The sequence below is a fragment of the Lutra lutra genome, chromosome 11 (assembly GCF_902655055.1).
Source record: "Lutra lutra chromosome 11, mLutLut1.2, whole genome shotgun sequence".
Classification (NCBI taxonomy): domain Eukaryota; kingdom Metazoa; phylum Chordata; class Mammalia; order Carnivora; family Mustelidae; genus Lutra; species Lutra lutra.
Window position 1 is genome coordinate 3783182 of NC_062288.1, and position 7483 is coordinate 3790664.

Genomic DNA, 7483 nt, shown 5'->3' on the forward strand with positions numbered 1-7483 from the left:
ATTCCCTGCATATTTTCAGACCACAATGCTCTGAAGCTAGAACTCAATCACAAGAGGAAATTTGGAAAGAACCCAAATACATGGAGACTAAACAGCATCCTTCTAAAGAATGAATGGGTCAACCAGGAAATCAAAGAAGAATTGAAAAAATTTATGGAAACAAATGATAATGAAAACACAAGAGTTCAGAATCTGTGGGACACAACAAAGGCAGTCCTGAGAGGAAAATATATAGCGGTACAAGCCTTTCTCAAGAAACAAGAAAGGTCTCAGGTACACAACCTAACCCTACACCTAAAGGAGCTGGAGAAAGAACAAGAAAGAAACCCTAAACCCAGCAGGAGAAGAGAAATCATAAAGATCAGAGCAGAAATCAATGAAATAGAAACCAAAAAAACAATAGAACAAATCAACGAAACGAGGAGCTGGTTCTTTGAAAGAATTAATAAGATTGATAAACCCCTGGCCAGACTTATCAAAAAGAAAAGAGAGAGGACCCAAATAAATAAAATCATGAATGAAAGAGGAGAGATCACAACGAACACCAAAGAAATACAGACAATTATAAGAACATACTATGAGCAAGTCTACGCCAACAAATTTGACAATCTGGAAGAAATGGATGCATTCCTAGAGACATATAAACTACCACAACTGAACCAGGAAGAAATAGAAAGCCTGAACAGACCCATAACCAGTAAGGAGATTGAAACAGTCATCAAAAATCTCCAAACAAACAAAAGCCTAGGGCCAGACGGCTTCCCGGGGGAATTCTACCAAACATTTAAAGAAGAACTAATTCCTATTCTCCTGAAACTGTTCCAAAAAATAGAAATAGAAGGAAAACTTCCAAACTCATTTTATGAGGCCAGCATCACCTTGATCCCAAAACCAGACAAGGATCCCAACAAAAAAGAGAACTACAGACCAATATCCTTGATGAACACAGATGCAAAAATTCTCGCCAAAATACTAGCCAATAGGATTCAACAGTACGTTAAAAGGATTATTCACCACGACCAAGTGGGATTTATTCCAGGGCTGCAAGGCTGGTTCAACATCCGCAAATCAATCAATGTGATACAACACATTAATAAAAGAAAGAACAAGAACCATATGATACTCTCCATAGATGCTGAAAAAGCATTTGACAAAGTACAGCATCCCTTCCTGATCAAAACTCTTCAAAGTGTAGGGATAGACGGCACATACCTCAATATTATCAAAGCCATCTATGAAAAACCCACCGCAAATATCATTCTCAATGGAGAAAAACTGAAAGCTTTTCCGCTAAGGTCAGGAACACGGCAGGGATGTCCGTTATCACCACTGCTATTCAACATAGTACTAGAAGTCCTAGCTTCAGCAATCAGACAACAAAAGGAAATTAAAGGCATCCAAATCGGCAAAGAAGAAGTCAAACTATCACTCTTCGCAGATGATATGATACTCTATGTGGAAAACCCAAAAGACTCCACTCCAAAACTGCTAGAACTTGTACAGGAATTCAGTAAAGTGTCAGGATATAAAATCAATGCACAGAAATCAGTTGCATTTCTCTACACCAACAACAAGACAGAAGAAAGAGAAATTAAAGAGTCCATCCCATTTACAATTGCACCCAAAACTATAAGATACCTAGGAATAAACCTAACCAAAGAGACTAAGAATCTATACTCAGAAAACTATAAAGTACTCATGAAAGAAATTGAGGAAGACACAAAGAAATGGAAAAATGTTCCATGCTCCTGGATTGGAAGAATAAATATTGTGAAAATGTCTATGCTACCTAAAGCAATCTACACATTTAATGCAATTCCTTTCAAAGTACCATCCATTTTTTTCAAAGAAATGGAACAAATAATCCTAAAATTTATATGGAACCAGAAAAAACCTCGAATAGCCAAAGGAATATTGAAAAAGAAAGCCAAAGTTGGTGGCATCACAATTCCGGATTTCAAGCTCTATTACAAAGCTGTCATCATCAAGACAGCATGGTACTGGCACAAAAACAGACACATAGATCAATGGAACAGAATAGAGAGCCCAGAAATGGACCCTCAACTCTATGGTCAACTCATCTTCGACAAAGCAGGAAAGAATGTCCAATGGAACAAAGACAGCCTCTTCAATAAATGGTGTTGGGAAAATTGGACAGCCACATGCAGAAAAATGAAATTGGATCATTTCCTTACACCACACACGAAAATAGACTTAAAATGGATGAAGGATCTCAATGTGAGAAAGGAATCCATCAAAATCCTCGAGGAAAACACAGGCAGCAACCTCTTCAACGTCAGCCGCAGCAACATCTTCCTAGTAACATCACCAAAGGCAAGGGAAGCAAGGGCAAAAATGAACTTTTGGGATTTTATCAAGATCAAAAGCTTTTGCACAGCAAAGGAAACAGTGAACAAAACCAAAAGACAACTGACAGAATGGGAGAAGATATTTGCAAATGACCTATCAGATAAAGGGCTAGTGTCCAAAATCTATAAAGAACTTAGCAAACTCAACACCCAAAGAACAAATAATCCAATCAAGAAATGGGCAGAGGACATGAACAGACATTTCTGCAAAGAAGACATCCAGATGGCCAACAGACACATGAAAAAGTGCTCCATATCACTCGGCATCAGGGAAATACAAATCAAAACCACCATGAGATATCACCTCACACCAGTCAGAATGGCTAAAATTAACAAGTCAGGAAATGACAGATGCTGGCGAGGATGCGGAGAAAGGGGAACCCTCCTACACTGTTGGTGGGAATGCAAGCTGGTGCAACCACTCTGGAAAACAGCATGGAGGTTCCTCAAAATGTTGAAAATAGAACTACCCTATGACCCAGCAATTGCACTGCTGGGTATTTACCCTAAAGATACAAACGTAGTGATCCGAAGGGGCACGTGCACCCGAATGTTTATAGCAGCAATGTCTACAATAGCCAAACTATGGAAAGAACCTAGATGTCCATCTACAGACGAATGGATAAAGAAGATGTGGTATATATACACAATGGAATACTATGCAGCCATCAAAAGAAATGAAATCTTGCCATTTGCGACGACGTGGATGGAACTAGAGGGTATCATGCTTAGCGAAATAAGTCAATCGGAGAAAGACAACTATCATATGATCTCCCTGATATGAGGGAGAGGAGATGCAACATGGGGGGTCGAGGGGGTAGGAGAAGAGTAAATGAAACAAGATGGGATTGGGAGGGAGACAAACCATAAGTGACTCTTAATCTCACAAAACAAACTGAGGGTTGATGGGGGGAGGGGGTTGGGAGAGGGGGTGGGGTTATGGATATCGGGGAGGGTATGTGCTATGGTGAGTGTTGTGAAGTGTGTAAACCTGGCGATTCGCAGACCTGTACCCCTGGGGATAAAAATATATGTTTATAAAGCTGTAAAAAAAAAAAAAAAGAAAGAAAGAAAGAAAGGATGAATCCCCAAGTTTTGTAGCAACATGGACGGGACTGGAAGAGATTATGCTGAGTGAAATAAGTCAAGCAGAGAGAGTCAATTATCATATGGTTTCACTTATTTGTGGAGCATAACAAATAGCATGGAGGACAAGGGGAGATGGAGAGGAGAAGGGAGTTGAGGGAAATTGGAAGGGGAGGTGAACCATGAGAGACTATGGACTCTGAAAAACGATCTGAGAATTTTGAAGGGGTGGGGGGTGGGAGGTTGGGGGCACCAGGTGGTGGGTATTGTAGAGGGCACGGATTGCATGGAGCACTGGGTGTGGTGCAAAAATAATGAATACTGTTATGCAAAAAAAAATAAAAAAATTAAAAAAAAAAAAAAGAACTTTTGGGATTTTATCAAGATCAAAAGCTTTTGCACAGCAAAGGAAACAGTGAACAAAACCAAAAGACAACTGACAGAATGGGAGAAGATATTTGCAAATGACCTATCAGATAAAGGGCTAGTGTCCAAAATCTATAAAGAACTTAGCAAACTCAACACCCAAAGAACAAATAATCCAATCAAGAAATGGGCAGAGGACATGAACAGACATTTCTGCAAAGAAGACATCCAGATGGCCAACAGACACATGAAAAAGTGCTCCATATCACTCAGCATCAGGGAAATACAAATCAAAACCACCATGAGATATCACCTCACACCAGTCAGAATGGCTAAAATTAACAAGTCAGGAAATGACAGATGCTGGCGAGGATGCGGAGAAAGGGGAACCCTCCTACACTGTTGGTGGGAATGCAAGCTGGTGCAACCACTCTGGAAAACAGCATGGAGGTTCCTCAAAATGTTGAAAATAGAACTACCCTATGACCCAGCAATTGCACTGCTGGGTATTTACCCTAAAGATACAAACGTAGTGATCCGAAGGGGCACGTGCACCCGAATGTTTATAGCAGCAATGTCTACAATAGCCAAACTATGGAAAGAACCTAGATGTCCATCTACAGACGAACGGATAAAGAAGATGTGGTATATATACACAATGGAATACTATGCAGCCATCAAAAGAAATGAAATCTTGCCATTTGCGACGACGTGGATGGAACTAGAGGGTATCATGCTTAGCGAAATAAGTCAATCGGAGAAAGACAACTATCATATGATCTCCCTGATATGAGGGAGAGGAGATGCAACATGGGGGGTTGAGGGGGTAGGAGAAGAGTAAATGAAACAAGATGGGATTGGGAGGGAGACAAACCATAAGTGACTCTTAATCTCATAAAACAAACTGAGGGTTGATGCGGGGAGGGGGTTGGGAGGGGGGGTGGGGTTATGGATATTGGGGAGTGTATGTGCTATGGTGAGTGCTGTGAAGTGTGTAAACCTGGCGATTCGCAGACCTGTACCCCTGGGGATAAAAATATATGTTTATAAAGCTGTAAAAAAAAAAAAAAAGAAAAAAGAAAGAAAGGATGAATCCCCAAGTTTTGTAGCAACATGGACGGGACTGGAAGAGATTATGCTGAGTGAAATAAGTCAAGCAGAGAGAGTCAATTATCATATGGTTTCACTTATTTGTGGAGCATAACAAATAGCATGGAGGACAAGGGGAGATGGAGAGGAGAAGGGAGTTGAGGGAAATTGGAAGGGGAGGTGAACCACGAGAGACTATGGACTCTGAAAAACGATCTGAGAATTTTGAAGGGGTGGGGGGTGGGAGGTTGGGGGCACCAGGTGGTGGGTATTGTAGAGGGCACGGATTGCATGGAGCACTGGGTGTGGTGCAAAAATAATGAATACTGTTATGCTGAAAAAAATAAAAAATTTAAAAAAAAAATGATTGATTGAGAAATAAATCACTTTACTTGGCCCAGGAATTGGATTTAGAGTTTGTGTTTTTCCACTAATTGAAAATCTGAAATTCTATTTCAAAGTAATATATATCTTAAAACCCTTGTAATTTTGTAAAACTGTGTCAAATATGCATTATAAGTAAACATTATGGATTAAGTTTTTTTTGTTTTTTGTTTTTTTTTTTTTTTAGTTTCAAGAACATTTGATTTTTCAAGCCATTGAGCTGTGGTGGTTTAATTATGCAAGGATGTTAATGAAGCCCAGAGGAAGGGGCTGGTTTAATATTTCGGTGTATATTCTGACATTTCCCAAGGACATTATTGATTAAAAAACCATAGCAATATCTTTTACATTTCTCACTGATACTGCCATTTATTTATTTATTTAGAATTTATTTATTTTTAGATTTTTATTTTATTTTATTTTTATATTTGACAGAGACACAGCATAAGCAGGGGAGCAGCAAGCAAAGGGCAAAGGAGAAGCAGACTCCCTACCGAGCGAGGAGCCTGACCTGGGACTCAATTCCAGGACCCCAAGATCACAACCCGAGCCAAAGGCAGACGCTTAACTGACTGAGCCACCCAAGTTCCCCTGATGCTGACATTTAAAATATTTGACAAATTGCATGGTATTCCATTGAACAAAATCATCTCTTAAGAAATAAATCTTCCATTTCCTTGCCAACTTAACCAACAGAAACAACATGGCCAGTCTGCACCTGGGGGTCCCCCAATGATGACTGAGGCAGACCTATCAGGAGTGATTAGACATTAAAGAAACAACTGATCTTTTCATCTGACTGATTTAAAATACGTTCAAGCTTGGGGCCTCCCAGTTGCATGTGCAAACACTTCTCATATGTCTTTCATTCCTTTGGAAGACATTCCACCCCTGTGGGATGGAACAGGGGATTCATTTAGTGGCTGTAATTCTGCTGGCCTCTCGAACACCTGGTCCTGTGGTTGAAAACCCTTCATGTTCCTCCTTCCTCCTTCCCCGTGACATATGCACTCCGTGATTATCGTGTGTCTGGAGACTTCCAGGTCCAAGGCTGTCTGAAGAAGATGCAGCCATTCAAAGCCTTTACAGCAATAACAGAGAGAATGCAGGGAAGGCTGCTTGGAAGAGGTGGCTTTCACGCCAATGTGGCCAAGGCCTAGATGTGTGCTCTTGGGGAGGGCACCACACCTCTCCTTCTCGGCTTCCCCAGAAGGATCTTTCACGTGTTCACCGGAGTCATTTGAAGGGGTGAAGCCACTCAGTGAGTGAGGTAGGGATGTGGGGGAGGCCAAGGTGCAAGGAGGGGTTGCCATTTGAAAATAGACGACACATCACATAAGTCATGTCCTGGCATCTGTGTCTGCAGGGGACGTGGCCTGGCCCCAGAGAAACCACACTGAGGGATTGCCAAGTGCTCCCCACCACACGTCCGTCACAGGAGAGTGAAAAGATTCAGACTTTCCTCTCTGGGAATAATAAAGCTTTTTCCCTCCCTGGGGTTAAGGTCTTTGAGTGTGGCTATTCCTCACCCCTATGACCAGGAAAGTCTACCCGGGACCTGCCGTCATCATACCCTGGGAGCCTGGATCTGAGCAAGTGCCCCTGGGAGGGGCAGCGACTGACTGAATGTTCCCACATGTGTGCCTTTCCAGCAGGTGGTCTTGTTGGAAAAAAATAATATCATAGATAGATATAGTTCTATGCAGATATCTGTCTATACATTTCTCTGACACTGTGCATAACTCTCACGTTCAGTTTGCTTGTCACTAACTCATTAGTGGGCACTAAACACCAGGGTGAAAAGAAGAGAATGGAAAAATGCCCTCAGGATGAAATGCAGGGAACAGTGGAGTTCGGGAAAGTGTTTCTAGGAAAAGAGGTCGTGATGCCTGTAGAGGTCCGGCCTGCACAACTCACAGAGAGAGAGGGTGGCGGGAGCATAGGCAGGCTTTCCAGGTCCAGGAGCTGGCAGAGAGTGGACCTTGAATTTGGATTTCTGTCTTCTGATTCAGCAGTCCCAGGGGCCCGCTATGATGCTATTCTCCTTCTAAGAGCACTTTCGAGGCTTCCTTCACTAGGGTGACTGGGCTGTGAGGGTTGTCAGAGTAGGGAAACCCCCAGGCATTAGGCCTGGAAGAGGAGGAAAGGGTGGCTGGGCTGGGGGAGCCTGGGGAGGCTGCTTCCCAGGA